Source organism: Triturus cristatus, chromosome 4_1 (assembly GCF_964204655.1).
Source record: "Triturus cristatus chromosome 4_1, aTriCri1.1, whole genome shotgun sequence".
In the NCBI taxonomy this organism is placed as follows: domain Eukaryota; kingdom Metazoa; phylum Chordata; class Amphibia; order Caudata; family Salamandridae; genus Triturus; species Triturus cristatus.
The window spans coordinates 62,510,861-62,532,834 of NC_140585.1; the positions used below are offsets into that span (position 1 = coordinate 62,510,861).

The following is a 21,974-nucleotide window of genomic DNA, read 5'->3' on the forward strand; positions in this document are numbered from 1 at the left end:
CTAGACAAAGGTCTAAAGGGTTGTCAAGACAGGCTTTTGGACGTCTTGGGTCCGCTTACAAAAGTCTTTGATATGTGTGAGGAAGCTCATAGCAGTAATACTGGTGTAGATGTGATTGAGATGCGCCAGTGGTTGCAAAGGGCAATGTTTACTTGGGAACGCGAATGCAGCTTTGTGCATAGAAAGAAGGAAGAGTACTCTCTTCAAAATTGACCCAAAGCTTGCAGAATTGGCTGGCAAGGAGTTGGGGGCGAAGAAAGCGATGATCTTCTTTTCGGGGTTGACTTCGTTAAAGACATGGCCAGATATGTAGGGACATTGAACAGTTTACAAAAAGTTCAAAAAGACATCAGAAAGGTTTTTGGTACGGCCGGGCGAACGCGGGGTCGGTTTTACCAGAAGCAATTTTGGAAGAGGTTCAAGACCCTATGGAGCAAGTTTTGGAGGAGGTTATGTGTTCTCGAGATCAGACCAGGGAAGTTTCTTCCCGCAGAGGCAAAGAGGAAGAGCAAGGGGCTCGCGTGCAGAGAGAAGGCCTAGAGGATTTTCAGGTAAGACCTCTAGCAGACCATTCTGTTACTCGAATAAAATTGGGCAGCAGACTAGCCCAGTTTGTTTCACGTTGGGAGGAAATTACTCAAGACCCATGGGTGTTGGAAACTGTAGCTGGTTACAGGATGGAAACTGTAGCTGGGTACAGGATAGATTTTATCAGTACTCCAGTTCAGGAGAGAGTACCAAAGATTTTAAGGTTCACAAGAGAGATGGAATTGCTTGTGACAGAGGAGGTGTTAGCTTTGGAGGAGAAAGGTGCAATAGAGCCTGCGAGAGAGGTTCAAGGTTGCTTCATAAGCAATTTGTTTTTGGTGGAGAAAAAAAGAGAAAGGAATGAGACTGGTTACAATCACTTCAAGATGGAAGGGATTCATATGTTGAGAGACCTGTTGAGGAAAGGAGATTGGATGACGAGGTTAGACTTGAAGGATGCTTATCTAACGATTCCAATGTGTCAAGAGCAAAGAGACCTTTTGCAATTCAGGTGGAAAGGGAGGAGATGGAGATTCAAGAGTCTTCCGTTCGGGCGAACATCTGCTCCTTGGTGCTTTACAAAAGTGATGAGACCTGTGGTAGCCTGGTTGAGATCAAGAGGGATTCGACCGATTGTATATCTGGACGATATCCTGATAATGACTGAGGAGAGAATTCTAGCAAAGGAACAAACAGAATTTGCAGTGAAAGTCATAGAGCATCTAGGTTTTGTAGTGAACAAGGAGAAGTCTTGTATAGTTCCGAAACAGGAAATGAAATTTTTAGGTTCTCAGATATTGACATTGGAATGTGTATTGAAATTGCCGATGGAGAAGGTACGGAGAATCAGGAAGGAGGTGAGGAGAGTCAGGAATGCGGAGTGGATTACTCTGAGACAGTTGGCTCGTTTGCTAGGCCTTCTATCATCATCGATTCAGGCGATTTTCCCAGCACCTCTTCATTATCGAGCTTTACAGAGATTGAAGGCATTTTATTTAAGGAAGGACGCAAGATATTCACAGAAAGTGAGAATGAATCAAGAAACTCAGGAGGAGTTAGATTGGTGGATGAGGAGTTTAGAGGAATGGAATGGACGGGCGATTTTTGGAGAGATGCCAGAAACAGAGATAAAGTCGGATGCGAGTATGCACGAAAGGGGTGCAAGGTGTGGAATGGTTGCAACAGGGGGACAATGGTCGAAGAAAGAGGGAAAGATGCACATAAACTGTTTGGAACTTCTGGCGGGTCATTTGCGATGAAGAGTTTTGTGAAGGATCGAGTGAAGTGTTGTGTACTTTTGAAAATGGACAATTTGTCAGTGGTTCGTTATGTGAACAAGTTGGGAGGTGCTCGGTCAAGAGGGTTGGCGGAGCTAGCCAAGGAGTTTTGGGAGTTTTGCTTGGCAAGGGAGATAAAGGTTCAAGCTCAGCAGGCGCGCAACACCCATTGGACTCACAGGGCTTCAGCCCCCCCCCCCCCCCGTCGCGTGTGGCAGCCCGGGATGAGACAGCTTCCCGGCACACACACAGCCGCACCCGAGCACTTCACAGGTCTTTAAAAGACCATTTGCATGTTAATGAGGCCTCGCTGTTGTTTCACCCCTTCTAAGAGCCCCTGCAGCTCCAATTTTTTCTTAGCCCCCCACCCCCCCCCCCCGGAATTTGGCTCTAGTTGCGCCTCTGAAGCTCAGTATATACCAGGGTTGAACAACGTAGAAGTGGATTGGTATTCAAGATACCGGAGGGATGTAAGCAATTGGAGATTGAAGAGGTAAGTTTTTCCGAGTTTTGAGAGGATGTGGGGTCCGTTGAGGGTAGATTTTTTTGCAGACAGACTGAATGCTCAGTTGAAAGATTTCTACAGTTGGAGACCGGATCCAGAGGCGAAAGGGGTAGATGCATTCCTACAGATATGGAAGGAGGGGAGGAATTATGCTTTTCCTCCGTTTTCAATGATCCAGAGAGTCCTGAACAAGGTCAGGAGGGAACAAGCGGAGTTAGTGCCGATAACCCCTTTTTGGAGAGCTCAGGTGTGGTTTCCGGACTTAATGAACCTTTTGGTGGAGGATCCGGTGGTCTTGCCGAATAGAAGGGAAATTCTAAAAGATGTTCAAGGGAACGTTCACGAAATGGTGGTGTCAGGGCAGTTAAGGTTAATAGCTTGGTTGATTTCATGCCACTTCCCCTGTTTGTTCCTTCTCTCCCCTCTAAGACTCAGGTTCTAGCGCCGGGACACCCCTCCGGGGGTAGCTGTGCGCTTTATAAGCTACATAAAAAAAAAAAAAAAAAAAAATATTTCAGGAGAGTATGGCAGATGCATGGATTATCAAAGAGAGCGGAGGATCTCATGTCTAAATCCTGGTCAAGAGGTACTTCAAGGTCGTATGGTTCAGCATGGAGAAAATGGGATGATTGGTGTATTAAGAGGGGTTTAGATCCCATATCGGCACCTGTGGTAGAGGTTGCAAATTACTTGTCAGAACAATTTGAAGAGGGTTTGGCGTATAGTAAAGTTAATTCTAGTAGGTCAGCGATTTCGGCAGGTCATGTTTTGGTTGAAGGACTCCTAGTTTGTCAACATGCTTCGATTAGAAGATTGGTTAAAAGTGTACGTATTGGAGCACCCACCAAGAGCAAAGTACTCATCCCTATGGGATGTTTCAGGGGTATTAAAAGAATTGGAAAGTTGGGGAGCGAATTCTGGTTTAGACTTGAAACTTTTATCATGGAAATTAGCTATGCTTGTGTGTCTAGTTTCTTTTAGGTGGGTTTCGGATGTTAAGGCTCTAGAGGTAAATTCAAGGTTTTTTCAGCCAGAGGGGGTTTGTTTTGAAATTAGGAGAAGGACAAAGACTATGTCTATATCAATTTTTAACCCACTTTTTGAGGGTGTTGAAGTTTTATGTGTGGTTAGTTGTTTAAAGGAGTATGAAAAAAGAACTTTAGGTTTGAGATCAGAAAGTTGCACACAATTGTTAGTTTCTTATGTGAAACCATATAAGGCAGTTTCAACTCCGACATTAGCGAGATGGATAAGAGGTGTAATGATTAGGGCTGGTGTGGATATTAGTGTTTTTGGAGCACATTCAGTAAGAGGAGCAATGGCGAGTAAAGCTTACATGAGAGGATTTAGTTTGAATGGAATTATGAAAGCGGCAGATTGGTCTAATGATAATACCTTTAGAAGGTTTTACTTTAAACCTGTGGAAAATGTGTAAAATGTGTTGGAGTCAGTTTTAGAAAAACTTTGAACATGCATAATATTGGCCTCCGGGCCTTGCCATAAAATGCAGATTTCCCACAGTTTTAATGTATGGTAATCATGATTTTATTAAAGGCACGGAGGCGAATATTATCCCTCCACTGTGCCCACCCATTATTATAAATACATTTGTTTGTTTTATAGGTTAACAGAAGAAGAAGAGAATTGGAGAAAATTGAAGATGGAAGAGTATTGAAGACGGAAGGATGTTTTTAGACTGAGACTTGGTTTTCGCAGCTACAAAGAGGAAGATGGCTGCCTGTTCTGGGATTATAAGCATGTTCAGTATTCTAGAGTGTTTTTGTATTCTAACTCCGAGTGATGTTGCTGCTGTGTTGGAGTAGCAATAAAGGTACTATGCATAATATTAGCCTCCGTGCCTTTTAATAAAATCCTGATTTTCTATACATTAAAACTGTGGAAAATCTGCATTATCTTCACAAATTTAACAGCTTAAAATGTGACTTATCTGTGTCTGAGCAGCAACAAAAGAGGAAGATGGCTGCCAGTTCTGAGTGTATATGCATGTTCAGTGTTCTAGAAGTTATATGTATTCTAAATTCTAGTGTTTTGTTGCTGCTGTTTGTGGAGCAAAAAAAGGGAGGATGCATAATATTGGCCTCCGGGCCTTGCTGTAAAATTAAAAATTTGCAAACATTCGTGACAAGAATTTTCAATTCCATTAAGGACACGGAGGCGAGGATTATGCTTCTCATTTTCTTTACTGAAAATTCTCAGCAGCCAATCAGAAAGTAAAAAAGACAAACACATACTACAATACCCATAAACCTTACTGGGTATCACATGACAACCATAGAGTAGACCCCTATATAAGGAGCATAAGAGAATACTACATCCTCTTTCTTTGCTGCTCCGCAGCCAGTTAAGTGTTTTTCATCTTTTACTTTATCTATGCATGCTTTTCGCTTATTTGCTGGACTGTACTTACATTTTAACTGTATGCTCATTGGGCTGCTTTGTGCGTTGCTCGCACTGTCGTTTTTCAATGTGCGCGCTTCCGCGGCTGTGTCCCCTATCCGCTTAGCGATCACTCGCGCATCGTTCATTGCCGCGTTGGCGCTTGTCCCATTGTTGTGCGTTTTGTGCCGCTCCGTTTGAGGAGCATTGCCTTCTTGGGAGCGCTTCCTGCCTCCCGGTTATGGGCGCATTGTGCCCGCAAACCTTTCGGTGGAGTCGGAGACGGGGAGTGAGGACGCGCGCGGTCAGACGCACAGTCCTCTTTCTGGCTTGTGTTTCGGCCATTCCGCGCATGCGCGGCGGCCATATTTGCATACCGGCTTTTTACCTCCGTGAATACCCGGTATTTCTGGAGCGCAGGAGCAGTGCTTTCAATTGCTCTACACCCACAACCTTGACAGCCTCCTCAGCGACGTCCAGCTCTGCTATAAGGGCTTGGGCTGTATAATTGGCATAGGCTCTGCCTAGAGTGGCATTGATAGGCAAGCCCTGCCTCCACATTTAAATATTTACAAATTTAAGCACTTTGGAATTTCTACATTCCTGTGTTGCTTTGCTTGCCTGGGGTTCGCCACTCCCCTTATTGGCCACTGTCATTTCCCTTACAGTTCTTTACACCTCTGACAGTGCATATTAGCTCCTTTATTTCCTCCTGTGGGTATATATTTTGTCACTTCCTAGTGCCTACCATGTCTGAATATTATTATGATGAGGCAGACTATTTTGAGGAGGAACCCTCTGGGTCATTGGAGCACGAGCTCGTCGAAGCTCTAGATGTGGGAGTTCAGCACTCCGTTAATAAAGCTATGGTCAGGGCTATTGAACCCTTGAAGCGCCATTTATGTAATTATGCCTTTTTTTCCACCAAAAACAAATAGCTTATGAATCCGCCTTGTACTTCCCTTGCAGGCTCTATCGCACCTTTCTCTTCCAATGCCAACACCTCCTCTGTCACTAGCAACTCCATCTCTCTTGAGAATCTTAAAATTTGTGGTATTCTCACCTGTACTGGAGTACTGATAAAATCTATCCTGTAACCAGCAATAGTTTCCAACACCCAAGGATCTTGAGTTATCTCCTCCCAACGTGAAACAAATTGGGTTAGTCTGCCGTCCAACTTTATTCGAGTAACAGAATGGCCTGCTAGAGATCTTACCTGAAACTCCTCTTGGTCTCCTCTCAGCACGCGATCCTCTTGCTCTTCCCCTTTGTCTTTGCGGAAAGAAACTTCCCTGATCTGACCTCGATAACATATATCCTCCTCCATAACTTGCACCATAGGGTCTTGTGCCTCTTCCAAAATTGCTTCTGGTGAAGCCCTGTCCTCGGCCGGGAAACCGACCCCGCGTTCGCCCGGCCGTTCCAAAAACCTTTCTTATGTCCTTCTGGACCTTTTGTAGGCTATTGATGGTGCCAACATATCTGGCCATGTCCTTCACGAAATCATCTCCGAAAAGTAAGCCTTCGCTTTCCTCACCCAACTCCTTGCCAGCCAATTCTGCAAGCTTTGGGTCTATTTTACAGAGTATACTCTTTCTCCTTTCCAAGCATAAAGCTGCATTCGCATTGCCAAGTAAACAGATCGCCCTTTGCAGCCACTGGCGCATCTCAATTACATCCACACCAGGGTTACTACTATGTGCCTCCTCACACATATCAAAAACCTTTGTCAGCGGGCCCAAGACGTCCAAAAGCCTGTCTTGGCAACCTTTTAAACCCTTGTCGAGTCCTCTCCTTGGGTCCCTTCCACCTTTATTTATGAAGGCCAACATCTTCTGATCTAACTCAGGTGTATATGCCACCTTACTATTTAAACTAGGCCTTGGGCACTCTGAACGTAGCCTTGTTCTCATCTCCTTGGGTATCTCCCGCCTAATCCAAAATCTTATATACTTGGCTACGTGATCAGCCGGAGTCCACTGAGGTGATAATGGATGCTGAATCAACAGTGGATCAAACATATCCTCCCCTTGAGGATCCAAAAATTCTCCTATTTCCATTTTAATTTCATTTTCCTCATATTTCCTTTTCTTTACAGGGACCTCCTCAACATCGGAATCCTCCAGGCTAGAACTACATGTTAGCTCCACATCACCTGAGGATGAACTCGAATCACAGGACACCGCACTGTGTTTCCTCTTTTGCGCCTTTATTGCGCTTACTTTGGCCTTTATAGCCTTTTCCTTTCGAACCTTATGTTCGTCACCAATTATTTTCTTACTTTCCACATTTTTCCTTCCTTTTTCCACTTACACCAGACCTTCCTGCCACAACCTCGACATCTTCAGTCGTCCAATAATTCTCTTCCTCACCACTTTTTTGTCTATTATCGCTTTTCCTTAAACTTTTCTCAAAAGTATCTTCTATTTTTTTTTATCAATTGATGCTGGCAACCCATCAAACATTTTCTCTATATAGGACTTCATTTTCTCCTACATATGTCCATCTGCACCTTCCATCTTATTTTTTTTTTTTTTCTAAATTATTTCACCAATCAAATATAAATATTCCTCTATATTTCCTCCTCCTACCTAGATCAAAATTCTACCTCCCTCAGAAACATTTCCAATTTCCTCCTCACAATCAACTCCTAACCTCTCTCACCTAAACTCGACCTTCGTCTGTGAAAAAACTATCACACCCTGACAGAAACTGTCATCACATCTCAATACCGTTTTCCCTAAATATGGCCGAAATATCTCCAATGACTTCCTCTGCTCATCCCCAAGCTCTCAAAATGGCCGCCGTACGTCACGTTTGTACGGCGGCTTCAATTATTCAAATCCTCAATCGTTTCAAAACTAACGCGCTCTCACGCAACCTGCCATGCGCTCGAGCGCTGTTGCGCTGACGCGCGCACAGCCACTCACCTCCTTTCCTCCCGCGCACAGCCCTTCTTCTCTCGCGCACGTAACGGACTCTCCTTCATTTAAAACGGTAACCTTTCTCCAAACCAAGCCTACTTTCCATATCGCCGCATATAAACACCCTCAATATCCTGAACGTATTCAGAACTTCTCCCTCCATGCCTCATACACGCTTATTTACCCAACATATTCCTTCATTAAAGCGCTCTGGGTTTTTTTTAAATAACCCTCAAGGCTCACCTCACAACATAAAACTTTATATTGATATTTTTTCTCCCAACATTACCAATCAAACCTTCTATCTCTTAATAATACAGCTCACACAAATGTACTTATCTTGTTGTTCGAGCAGCAATGTTCAGGGGTTATAAGCATGTTCAGGGTTCTAGAGTGTTTATTCGTATTCTAATTCCTTGTGATGTTGCTGCTGTAGTAATAAAGGAACTATGCATAATATTGGCCTCCGGGCCTTGCTATAAAATCGGAGCCTCCGGAATCTGGTCTATTACATTGTGGAGTGATGGAGTATTGGCTGGGGCACGAGCAGCGCCGCGCTCGCTGGAGCAAGCAGGGGCTAGCACGTGCATGCATGCTTTTATCTTGTTATCCCTGCCCTCCAAACCTTCCTGGGCTCTCGGCCACTTCGTCGCTGAAAAACACCACCTCTCTTACTGTACGTCTTTAATGCCTATGTCCCAAACACCTTCAGACCCATTCTCTCCTTCATCCCTACTTTTCTCGTCACTCATCTGTTACGTTCCACTTATGTCCTACCCTGGACACCGTTCATGCTTTGCACTCACGTGTCCCTGCGCAGACACCATACCAGTGAGGTCATCAGCTGCCAGCTGTTCCCTGACAGTTGACAGCTGATCGCCGACCTGGCAAGTCGTCTTCCGCTCCGTTACCTGTTGGAGCATGTGTTGGCATTCCTAATAAAGGAACTTACTTCACCACTTCGTGCCTGAGCATTCTTAACATCTTGGCGACGAGTGCCAACACGGAACCCACGATCGTCAGAAAAATAAAATCTGATATGAGACTTGCATTCTCAAGGATCGGACGAGCAAGTTAAGTTCTGCTAAAATCAACGACAGGAATTTCACTCAGTAATACAAGGTACAGAAGATAACCTTTATTTTTTCACGAACTTTATGCCTCACGGAAAAATTTTCATGGTTGTGGTTCTGCGAAAAAAAAAGTAAAGTACGGCCGTAACTCCTATGTGAAAACCTGCAACGTTGATGCTATTATTCTCAAAAATATAGAAGGTTCTACATTGAAGCAAATCTTCTATTCCAGAGCGTTGTTGAGTGATTGTGAAGAAAAACCACATGCCTAGTGCGTCATCGTGTGCTTCTAACATTAAACTCAACCGCTGTGTAACCGTCATCTGTCAACTGTCATTCGTCAACGAACAACTGCTCTCTCAGCTGCAACCTACGTCCTCACGCCCTCACGTGATAACGTGCCGCCATTTTGGAAAACCCTCCTCTTCAATACTATGCTGTCTAGTCTTTAGCTTTGACGAACGTCTTGCCAAATCGACGTACCACATGAAAACTTTCACTTCTGAAGCAAAACTCTACGCGCGCACCGGATTAAACAACTAAACTCAACCGTGTACCCTGCAATCGGCACTCAGCGAAATGAAGATGAGTCAGAGTGAGCTGAACTGCATATGTAGTAGGCGCTTTCAACATCTATTTTAAAAGTAAAAATCTCACGGGCACGTTGTGTACACGGAACATTTCCTCCACTTACAAATACTCTGTTATCTGTACCACAAGCAAAAGACTTATGAATATTTAGTTGGCATAATGGTACACATCCCATGAACTTACCTCACAATTTTTGTTTCAGGATTGTTCAAACCAGCCCGCTTACTTCACGTTTTCTATCTTTTAACTCTTCTACCATAATACTCTAAATTGAAGCGGACACAACAAAATTTAGTGTCATGGCATCAGGGTGCGTATGGAATCTCTCACCACCAGAGACCTTTTTACGGGCAGGGGGTGAGCCTGTTTTCAGATGGGAAGAGTGGAGAGATTATTTTTTGAATTACATTTCCACACTAGAAGAAGATGATGAAATTAAACCTGAAAGAAAGTATAAAATGCTTATGCATTCATTAGGAGCTGGTGGCATAAAAGTGTACAATGCTATAAACAAAAAAATCAGAGCTGAAAATGAAGGTGACGTTTTCAGTAATGCCATTGACGATCTCAACACGTACTATAAACCCACAGTCTGCGTCGGAGTAGACCGCTACAAATTTTTCCACAGGAAACAAGGTGACAGTGAATCTATTGACGACTACGTGTCTGCATTGAAAAACCTAGCCATAAATTGTCGTTTCGGAGACTTGCATGACGAACTCATCCGTGATCAGATAGTAATGCAAGGATCTAATTCAAACATACAAGATAATCTGTGGGCTAAAGGAGAGTATCCTTTACAGAACATAATTGATATTGCCAGAAAGGCAGAACTTACAGGGCACTGCGCAAAAGCAGTTCTATCTGAAACAAAAGAGAAAAAAGAAGGGGATGTTGTAGGCAAAGTTGTTGAGAAAAAGAACTATAACAAACAGAATGTAAATCAAAAAAACTATAGAACAGTGTACAAGAAAAATGAAACCAGAACCGGAATTCATTGTTACCGATGTTTGAGTGTTTCTCACTTAGCAAATGATCCCAAATGCCCTGCCAAAGAAGGTAAGTGCACGCATTGCGGGGTGAAGGGTCATTATGTGAAGGCATGCAACAAAAGAAAGCCGCAAAGAATTAAAATTATTGAGTACAGTGAGAACTCAAGTGAAAATGACAATGACTATGATGACGTTAATATGTACGTGTTAAACATTGATGATGAATGGGGTGAAAATGTGAATATGATAAGCACAAAAGAAATGGTAACCAAAACCAGGAAACCAATATGTCATATGATGATTGGTGGAATAAATATTGACATTGTTGCAGATTCTGGGTCGCCATACACTATAGTCAACAAACAGGTGTGGAAAGATAAATTTGAACAAGAACTGGGAAATGATCTAGAGAAACCAGATATAAAAATAAGATCATTTACTGGAGAGTCCATTGAAGTGTGTGGATATAAAAGACTCAATTTTCGATACAAAAGTCGTGAAACAGACAGTAAGTTATATGTTTCTAAAGTTGGTCCATCTGTACTGGGGTGGATGGATCAGGGAAGTTTGGGAATCATCCTTGACCCAAGCAAAGAAGAGCCAGTGCTAAGTCTCTTCGATGATGGGAACTACGCCGAATCCTTGCTCAAAATATATCCCAAAGTATTTAGTGGTACTGTTGGAGAGCTAAAGGGATATCAACATAAAATAAAACTTAAACCAATTAACACACCCATAATACATAAAGCAAGAAATATCCCATTTGCCATCAGAGAGGAGGTAGAAACTCAATTAAATCAACTTTTAAACTAAGGAATTATCGAAAGAATTGATGCCTCAGAATGGGTCGCACCTTTGGTAATTGCCAAACGAGCCAACAGAAAATTGAGGCTCTGTGTAGATCTTAGAGATCTCAATCAGAACATTATTGTAGAACAGTTCCCACTTCCCAAAATAAACGAAATGTTAGCTGCCACCAAGGATATAAAATGGTTTTCGACTGTGGACTTGAAATCCGCATACCACCAAGTGCCTTTACATCATGACAGCAGGTCACTCACCACCTTCATTACTCCACAGGGATGTTTCAGGTACCTTTTGGCCTGGCCTCAGCGGCAGCTATGTTCCAAACACTCATGAACCATGTCTTCAGAGGAGTAACAGGAATTTTACTTTTCCAGGATGATATCCTAATTATGGGGAAGACCAAGGAAGAACACGATAAAAGGGTTGAGCAAGTTCTTGAAATTTTGGACAGAAAGGGCCTTACCGCAGAACATGCCAAGTGCAAATTTGCAAGTAATTCCGTCAATTACCTGGCCATAAAATAACCGGCGAAGGTATTAGTCCAAAAATGGAATTGTTACAAGCAATAAAAGACTCTCCTGTGCCATCCAACAAGGATGAATTGAGATCGTTCTTAGGGCTGGTGGAGTTTTACTCCAAATTTATCAGGAATTTTGCATTGAAAACTTATGATCTTCGACAACGGCTCAAAACAAAGAACAAGTTCGAATGGAATAAGGACTGTGAAACTGCATTTCAAAACCTAAAAAATGATATGTGCACGGCATTACCATTGCAAGGATATGATCCAACCTTACAGAACTACTTAACGACTGATGCCAGCAACAAGGGTATAGGCGCAGTCCTAACCCAGAAAGACTCCAAGGGCACAGAGTACACAGTGGCTTTCGCCTCACGATCACTAACGCCAGCTGAAGAAAAGTACTCAGTGATCGAACGCGAAGCACTTGCATGCGTATGGGCACTAGAGCATTTCTGGCAGTACATCTGGGGAAGGATGGTCCACCTGTGCACAAACCACTAACCAAAGTACTGACCACGAAAGGATTATACACGGCATCTTCAAGGCCGGCGAGAATGTCTGTACGTTTATTTGATTTCGTGTACAAAGTACATTACATACCAGGGGTGAAAAACGTTGTTGCTGACTATCTTAGCAGAATGCCTATGAAGAATAAGGAGCAGATTGACAAGGAAAATGAAGAAATGTGCATTGCAAACATTCTAGAAGAGGACAGCAGGATTGGAAGAGAGGAGTGGTTCGCTGAACAGAAGAAAGATGACACCATCGTCCAAGTCATGGAAAAAATTAATAAAGGATGGCCAGCAAAGAATAGGCTACCAGAGGAACTCAAACATTTTTGGGAAGTCAAGAATGAATTGTCCCAGGAGGATGGATTTTTGCTAAGAAGTGGAAGATTCATACCACCTGAGTCGTTACGCACCAATATTCTGAAAATATGCCATGAAGGGCATCTTGGTATTGCTAAAACAAAAAACAGGGTCAAGAATATGGACTGGTGGTCTGGTGTGAGCAAAGACGTTGAAAGAGCTATCAGAGGATGCAAATTGTGCATGGACGCAGACAAATCACAAGTCACATTCAGACCACCTTTACAACCCATTACCTCACCCTACATGCCGTGGGAGAGAATAGGAATCGATGTGATGGGGCCAATTACCGAGACACAGGAACAATGGTATGTGATAGTTATAAAAGATCACTTTAGTAAATGGCCGGAAGTTAAGATAACTAACAAGCCAGATGCACATAACCTTGTGAAATTTATGGATGAGACATTTTCCAGGGAAGGGCTTCCCAAGCATATAATTAGCGACAATGGCGCGCAATTCATGTCACATATTTTTCAAAACTATATACAAAGACACAAAATTAAGCATAAGACGACATCAGTGTATCACCCCGCTGCCAATGGTGCAGTCGAAAGGTTTAATAGAGTGTTGAAGAGCACTATCAAATTGGCTGCAACCAATAACCTCAACTGGAAACAAGAAGTGTTAAAAACTGTGTGGGCTTACCGCATTACACCTAGTGACACTACAGGGCATAGCCCATTTGAGCTTATGCGTGGTAGAACTCCGCTATCTAGAGACAATGTGGGTTGGATAAATGCAGCCAAAAGAGTGGAGTGGTCAACCAGTGCAGTCAGAGAAAGACTTATACAAGCTCAGCACAAAACAAAAGAATACTATGATAAGAAACACGGATGTAAAAGCGTGGAACTCAAAGTGGGAGATCTAGTCAAAGTAAGAAGAAGTGGTCACGTGGGGAAAACACAGAATAGATATACGCCCCCGTTGTCTGTAAGGAACGTTTTTGGTAACTCAGCTCGTCTGAGTGATGGAAGAGTGTGGCATTTCTCCGCGCTGTCTGCACACAAGTATCCCGCAAACAGTGAAGAAGAATCTATGAAGGATTAAAAATTTGCAAACATTCGTGACAAGAATTTTCAATTCTATTAAGGACAAGGAGGCGAGGATTATGCTTCTCATTTTCTTTACTGAAAATCTCAGCAGCCAATCAGAAAGTAGAAAAAACACAACAAGTACTACAATACCCATAAACCCAGTGGGTATCACGACATAACCATAGAGTAGGCCACTATAAATGCAGTCAAAGAGAATACCACTTCCTCTTTCTTTGTGTGAAAAGTTAAGGCAAAATATAGTCACAGTCTGGAACGCGAGGAAACTGGAAAAGTCCATTCAACGAAAAGAATCCAAAGGCCAAAGGCAGCAACGAACGTGAAGACAACTGCAAAGGAACAGCATGTTCTGGAAGACGACGAAGAGCCTTCGTTAAGATCAAAACAGGGCAGCAGAGCTCACTTGAGATCAGAACCTGAAAATAGAAACATAAAGCCGTAATACCAAACTCCCAAGAAGGGATATAGTCAAAAAAGGGGGGGGGGAAAACATGAGCATAAATATACAATGCATCATAAAACAGTGTAAATCAAACAGTACAATACTGAAAATGGGTGGGATAATCCTCGCCTCCTTGTCCTTAATAGAATTGAAAATTCTTGTCACGAATGTTTGCAAATTTTTTATTCTATGTCAGGACCGGAGGCTCCGATTATGCTTGTTCAAAGCTGAGCCACCACAACAGATGCAATATTTACAATAGGTTTATAATAAAAAGTTTTAAATGTAGATTCAGAGGACCAATCAGCAGTCTTCATGATGTCCACTAAAGTGACTCCCCTAGAAAAAGCCTTAGATGCCATAGCACCACGAGCAGAATGTGCACCAAATTTGGAAACATCAATACCAGCTTCGCTCATAAGCCAACGCACCCAACGTGCCAGTGTAGCTGGAGTCACTGGACGAAAAGGTTTCTGGAGAGCAATCAACAATTGACCAGTCAAATCTTGACGAAAACCTGCAGTACTTACCTCATAATCTCGGATACATTGAACCACACATAGTTTAGGATTTGCAGGAAACGCGGGATAAGTGACAGAAGTAATGTTAGATTTTGTGCGTCTAGTGACCAGAAAAGTAACCCCCTCCGGGGAAAAACTACGACCCGCTAGATCAAGAGCGCGAATATCAGATACACGTTTACATGATACCAAACAAAGTAGCATCGCTAGTTTGGCAGAAAGCTGTTTGCGAGACAAACTCTGATTGACAGGCCAGGAATCCAAGAATCGAAGAATAATGGAGACATCCCAGAGCTCGGAATATTTAGGACACGGAGGTTTGACCAACCGGATACCCCTAAGTAATTTACACACCAAAGGATGCTCACCAAGAGGTTTGCCCTCAAGGGCCACATGACCTGCCGAGATGGCTGATCGAAAATTATTAACAGTACGATAAGCAAGACCTGAAGCGGCTAAGGACGCTAAGAAGTTCATTACCAAGGAGACATCTGCTGCAGAGGGATCCACATCCCGTGAAGAGCACCAATCACACCATCGTTTCCATGCTGTAGCATAACGTTTGTGTGTGTTGGGCGACCAAGCCTCATTGATAAATCTGGTAGCGTCTCCCGAAAGGCCAGGGACTTTCCAACGATCCCCGAAATCCGCCAAGCGACCAGCCGTAGTTGACCTGATGTTATCAACGGATGCGGAGATTGGAGAGGGTCTAACAACAGATTCCAACGAAGGGGAAGAAGAACCGGAACTGCACATGACATTTCTAGAAGAACCGGGAACCATGCTTGTGCCCTCCAAAGAGGAGTGATCAGAATCAATTCTGAGCGATAACATTTGGTTCTGGCCAATACCCTGGGAATCATTAGAAACGGTGGGAACGCATAACACATCACGGGAGGCCATACTTGCAGAAAAGCATCCGTGGCTAGAGCCTCCGGATCCGGACGCCAGCTGAAAAAGTCCGGAATCTGTTTGTTGAGACGGGAGGCAAACAGATCGATCTGACACGGGCCCCATAACCTGTCCAATAAGCGAAACATTCGAGGGTGAAGCCGCCAATCGCTGAAATCTCGGAGATGTCTGGAATTCCAATCCGCAACTTGGTTGCTGCACCCTGGAAGATATTCCGCCACCACAAAAAGACTGTTCTGAAGGCAAAAGTGCCAAAAGTCCTTGGCAATCTCTGCCAGAAGACGGGACCGAGTCCCTCCCAGCTTGTTGACATAGCGAACCGCCGACACATTGTCCATGCGAAGCAGGATGCAACAATTGGTCTGGCGGGGAGAGAGACAACGAATCGCAAAGGAGCCCGCCAACAGCTCCAGACAGTTGATGTGAAGGTTCAATTCGTCCGGAGACCAACGGCCGCCCGTCGACACCTGACCGCATCGGGCTCCCCAACCCCACCGACTGGCGTCGGATTCGATCACTACCTCCGGAGTGGTGCCGAAAAGGGCTCGACCGTTCCAGGATTCCATATGTTCCAGCCACCATAACATCTCCCACCTCGCCTCCTCTGAAAGAGGAATCTGATCGGAATACTTGAGGCCTTTCTGGAGATGGCGGATTTTGAGACGTTGAAGCGCTCGGTAATGAAGAGGACCCGGAAAAATCGCTTGTATAGACGAAGCCAACAACCCTACGACCCGGGCTACAGACCTCAAGGACACAGTCTGCTTGTTCAAAATCAACCTCAACTCTCTCTTGATCGATCTGATCTTCTGTTGGGGTAAGAGGAGTTGACAAGATAGGGAGTTGACAAGAAAGCCCAGAAACTCCACCGACTGAGAAGGAGTCAACATTGACTTTTGAGGGTTGATCAGGAAACCTAGATTCTGCAAGAGATCCGTGGTCCAGGCAAGATGTTGCAAAACAAGACGAGGACATTGACCCATGATGAGGATGTCGTCCAGATAAATAATGAGGCGAACGCCCCTGACCCGAAGAAACTCGACCACAGGCCTCAGAAGTTTTGTGAAGCACCAAGGTGCCGACGAGAGGCCGAAAGGAAGGACTTTGTACTCGTACCATAGACCCAGCCACTGGAATTGAAGAAAACGACGATGAGGTCCGAAGATGGGTACTGACAGATAAGCATCCTTCAGATCCAGACGGACCATCCAGTCCCCTTCCTGAAGAAGATCGCGAAGAAGATGGATCCCCACCATCTTGAAATGACGATATACGACCCAACCATTGAAGTCCTTGAGATTTAAAACAAGCCTGGATCCACCCCCTTTTTTCTGCACGAGGAATACGTTGCTGACAAAGCCCTGAGGATGACGAACCGTCTGCTCTATGGCCCCTTTTTGAAGAAGCGAATCTATCTCGCTGGAAATGAAATCCCGATCTAAATGGGAAAAAACCATCGGACGGGGGGCAAGACTCTGAGAGGGGGAATGAAGAAATTCTATTCTGTAACCCTGCACCGTATCCAGGATCCACGCATCCTGCGAGATCTCTTGCCATTTGTGGAGAAAAAACTGGAGACGGCCCCCCAAGAGAACCTCTGAAAAGGGGATTAAGCTCACCTGAAGGAGTGGCATCGCGGTGACCTCCTTGGTTGCCTCCAAAACGTCCTTTTCTGCTGGAGTTACGGGATCCCCGAGTGGGGTAGAAATTGGCAGATGAAGTGGACTCCTGGAACTTCCCATGGTGAGTATCGTAGCCTCGCTGGGTGCCTCTTTGGAAACCTCGGCCGAACGACCGCCCCCTATATCGTCCGGCCCTTCCAAAAACCGGCCGGAAAGCTCGCTTCAAGGAGCCTTGAGCTTTATCCAGACCACTGAATGTTGCGACAAACTTAGTCAATTCTTTCAAAAAGGGCTGACCAAAAAGGAGACCCTGAGCCAAAGGGCCGGACTCCGAGGAGGACAACTCAGCGAGCTTGGGATCAAGCTTTAAAAGGATAGAGCGGCGACGCTCAGAAGACATGGCCCAATTTGCATTGACTAAGAAACATATTGCCCGTTGGGCCCAACCAATTAAATCATCAGGGTTGATAATCTGCCCCGAGGCTTTGGCAATATAACCTAAATCCAAAATCTTTGTGAGGGGGCCGGACAAATCCAGTAACTTATCTTGGCAGGATCTCCATGCCCGATCAAGACCTCTCTTGGGATCCTTCGTATATTTCTTAAGATAAGTAAGCATGGAAGGATCCACATCTGGCGTATCCGCTATCTTGTCTGCTAGGTCGGGGCGGGGACATTCAGAACGCAAACGCGCTCTAACATCTTTGTCAAAGGGTTGACGTAAATGGGAATGGACGTAAGTCGCAACTTCGTCCGAGGGGAGCCATGAAGAAGAGTTCGGATGAACAATTGAAGAAGGCTCGAAGGTCAATAAAGAGGGATGCGAGGGGGCGTCCACAAATCTCTCTTTGCGTGATTTCTTTGCTGGAGGAGGAGAAGACTCGGACTCCGACGAAGTACCAGAGGAGGTATTACCATCATCTCCGGGGGGGGGAGCTAGAAGGAGAAATTTTGGACGTGGAGCCATAAGAATGGTCTGAAGCCATGGTTTGAGCAAGTTTTGCAAAATCTGATGAATGTGGGTTCTTGCGTTTTACCCCAGCAGAAGTGCGGGACGAAGAGGCCGGAAGCCATCCCTGCTGTAAGGCATAGTTGCATAAATGGCGCTTCAGGGGTGCAATTGCCTTGACCATTGCTTTATTAACGGAGTGCTGGACTCCCACATCAAGAGCTTCGACGAGCTCGTACTCCAAAGACCCAGAGGGTTCCTCCTCAAAATAGTCCGCCTCATCATAATAATATTCGGACATTATAATCACTAAAAGTGACCAAATCTACCCACAGGAGGACTTAACAGGAGTAATATGCACTGTCAGAGGTATCAAATTGGTAAATCAATGAAGACAGTGATAAATAAGGGGAGTGGCCAAACCCTAGGCAAGCCAAACACAGAGGAATGAGGAAATTCCAATGTGAAAATATATGCAAATAGGTAAAATGTGGAGAGAGGGCTTGCCAAATAATGCCACTCTAGGCAAAGCCTTATGCAAATTATCCAGCCCAAGCCCTCTGATGGACTTGGACGTCAATGGGGAGAAAAACTGGCAAGTTCGTGGGTATAGGGCACTAAACGCTGCCCCTGCGTTCAACACCGGTGCTTTGTGAGGAGAAAAAGTCGCCGGTAATATTTGGTATGCAAATATGGCCGCCGCGCATGCGCGGACGACCAAACAAGCCAGAAGAAGGACTGCGCTGCAACGCGCGCGTGTCCACACTCCCCCGTCTCCCACTCCACTGCGAAGCTCAACGGGCGAAGAACGCCCGTAAGCGGGAGGCGAGAGACGCGCTCCCAAGGCAACCGGCAAGCCAATGAAAGAGACCGACGTCGCAAGAAATGCGAAGGACGCACGGGGAAGGAGGCGGGGACCGCCGAAGAGCACAAAGGCAGTAATAAACAATGCGAGCAACGCGCACCACAAGCACAAAGCCAAGTAAGCAAGCAACAGTAAAAAACACTCGTAAGAGAAAAAGGAGAATGCACTTAACTGGCTGCGGAGCAGCAAAGAAAGAGGAAGTGGTATTCTCTTTGACTGCATTTATAGTGGCCTACTCTATGGTTATGTCGTGATACCCACTGGGTTTATGGGTATTGTAGTACTTGTTGTGTTTTTTCTACTTTCTGATTGGCTGCTGAGATTTTCAGTAAAGAAAATGAGAAGCATAATCGGAGCCTCCGGTCCTGACATAGAATCCTAGTCCAGTGATCTCCACGGACGATCCCAGTACAGCTACCAAAGACAACAAGACATCCATAGACTTTTCGGACTGCGAATCTGACTACGATTTTCCCACAACACCAAAAGCTACGGAAAGAAGCAACACAAGATCCACCTTGGAACCTTCAATAGGAGTAAACGAATATCATGCTGTTAAGGAAAACCGGCGCAAGTTGCCACCTACGCCGCTTGAAGGGAATTCACCACATATCCGCAGAACCCGAGCAGGGAGGTTGTTGGGACCACCTGTCAAACTCAAAGACTATGTTTGTGAGTGAACCTCACCATGGTAGAAACTTTTTTCCTCTTACCTGTTTTCAGACTTTAACGTTTTGTTGCAAAGGGGGAAGATGTGTTACGTTCCACTTATGTCCTACCCCGGACACCGTTCATGCTTTGCACTCACGTGTCCCTGCGCGGACACCATACCAGTGAGGTCATCAGCTGCCAGCTGTTTCCTGACAGTTGACAGCTGATCGCCGACCTGGCAAGTCGTCTTCCGCTCCGTTACCTGTTGGAGCATGTGTTGGCATTCCTAATAAAAGAATTTACTTCACCACTTCGTGCCTGAGCATTCTTAACATCATCTCACAACAGCCCCCTCCCTTGTTTCACTAGCCGCCCACACCTTAGCTAATCTTGACCTTTCTCTCAATTATATGATCTATTCATATCCATAACATCCTGTTCACCTCTGGCTCCAAGCTCTCCATCTTTCCTCCCAGTATCCAGACTCCACAGCCCGCTCCGTTGTTTCTCCGTCCCTTCCAGACAGTTCGTGCGTTTCACGCCTCTCCTTTCTCCCGCCCGGAAATCCGTTTTGCGTGCCTGGCTTCGCTCTCGCTGTTCTCAGTGGATGTGTACGGCATGTTTAGGGTTAGTTTTGCGTGCCAGGCCTCGATCTCGCTCTCGCTGTTCTTAGTGGAGTGTGCGTCATGTTTAGAGTTAGTTTTGCGTGCACTGCCAGGCCTCGCTCTCGCTGTCCTTTGCTGTTCTCAGTGGAGTGTGCGTCATGTTTAGAGTTAGTTTTGCGTGCCAGGCCTCGCTCTCGCTGCCCATTGCTGTTCTCAGTGGAGTGTGCGGCATGTTTAAAGTTAGTTTTGCGTGCCAGGCCTCGCTCTCGCTGCCCATTGCTGGTCTCAGTGGAGTGTGCGGCATGTTTAGAGTTAGTTTTGCGTGCCAGGCCTCGCTCTCGCTCTCCATTGCTGTTCTAGGTGGAGTGTGTGGCATGTTTAGGGTTAGTGAACTTAATTGACAATATTTGAGGCTAACAAAGAAATTGGATTTCTCGATTGGTGCCGAAACAATAACGTTAGCGCGCAGCGCGTGTCAAACCTCACTTTAACATGTGTTTATGCTTTGTTTTTAGTTGTGCCCCGATGAACGTTGCCGTACTACGAAAAACAGCAAAACATTGTAAATGAAGTGGAAACACCGTAATCAAACCGTGTGATGTGGTAAACACTGAGTCTTGTGTAGGAGTCCCAGCTCCAGTTGCCAATTTGAAGACATTACAATCCGCTTTTGGAACAGCACTTGCTTCCGTGGATAACAGTCGCCATCCCTGCAGGGTCTAGTCTGCTCGGGTTTCAGGGACTCTGGTGTTGGCTGCTAACTCAGCCTATGTATATATGCTGTGTACATTTGCTGTTTCCTCGATATGTCTGCAGTGTTTGCACAGTTATGGGTGTGGGATTGTCCTCCAAGGAGTATGCCACGAACATGCCTCCAGAGAAGATATTTTTTATGTATGCAAAAAAACCCTATACTTATGAAAACCGTTCCCAATCTGTGGCTTTTGATATTTGCATTACGTAGGTGTTCAGAAAGTCTCCGGGTACTGCCAGTACTCTGAAAATCCAAGCCTGGGAAGTTACTTTGGGAAAGCGGTTCAGGCAAAATGGTCAGAAATCATAGTTCAATGAGGATGATTTCAAGAAATATGTAAATGAGAAATGGTCTCATTGTCATGTAAATGAGACATGTATAACAGCACTTTTTAAAGGGGTCACACTTATTTCTATTCTGTCATCGAAGGGAAGGGAGGGAGGCTTTGATCCTGAAGGTCGAGTCTGATTCGAAAGTTACATGGGCATTTCCTCTAAGATGAGATCACTTTCTCTCTCAACATTTTGTCACAGGCTTGCACCCAGAAAATTAGGTAACGGTGTTGCTACAGTACTGGGCCTTGGTAGAGATAAGGGTAGTAACATGTAATCCTCCAAAACGAAATGGTAAAGGCATTTTTTCGGAGGACCCTATACAATCACCAGTATCTGAAGCCGACCTTAGCTTTGCAGGCTTGGGGGACGCACTGCCATGGCAGCTGCAATACTGTACAGAGCAAAACTATTTATCATTTTCCTCAGCCAGAGAATAATACCTTATCCAAGTCTCCTTAGTTGTGTCGTCATCAGGAGTCGACATGGCGCGCTCTGATTAAGTAATACCAAGAAGAACAAAGCCCCAGACGATTGGTCTTCCCTTTCATGCGTGAAGCCACCAGGGGCGAAAATTCCTGTAACTTGTGGGCTTGTCAAACCAGCCTTGACGTCCAAAAGCCTACAAATTGGCCTTTCTAAAGTGTTAAGAGGGGATTATCCACAGGTAAACATCACCGACTTTACCCAAATTCTTACAAGTTGGTTGAGGGCCTGGAATGTCCATGGGGGGGCTCGATTCCTAGCAGTTGAGATTAAGCCAGTGGAATGTCCCGGGTC

At 44.9% G+C, this 21,974-nt stretch overlaps 1 protein-coding gene across 1 annotated transcript in view; it reads right to left on the minus strand.

Moving 5' to 3' along the window:
• LOC146839523 (uncharacterized) overlaps positions 1-20,256 on the minus strand; it is a 108,274-nt gene extending 88,018 nt beyond the window's left edge. Inside the window, exon 1 of the mRNA XM_085651565.1 lies at positions 19,947-20,256. The gene's annotated coding sequence lies outside the window, so the exon portion shown is untranslated. The remainder of the gene's footprint in view (positions 1-19,946) is intronic.
• Between the last annotated feature and the right edge of the window lie 1,718 nt (positions 20,257-21,974).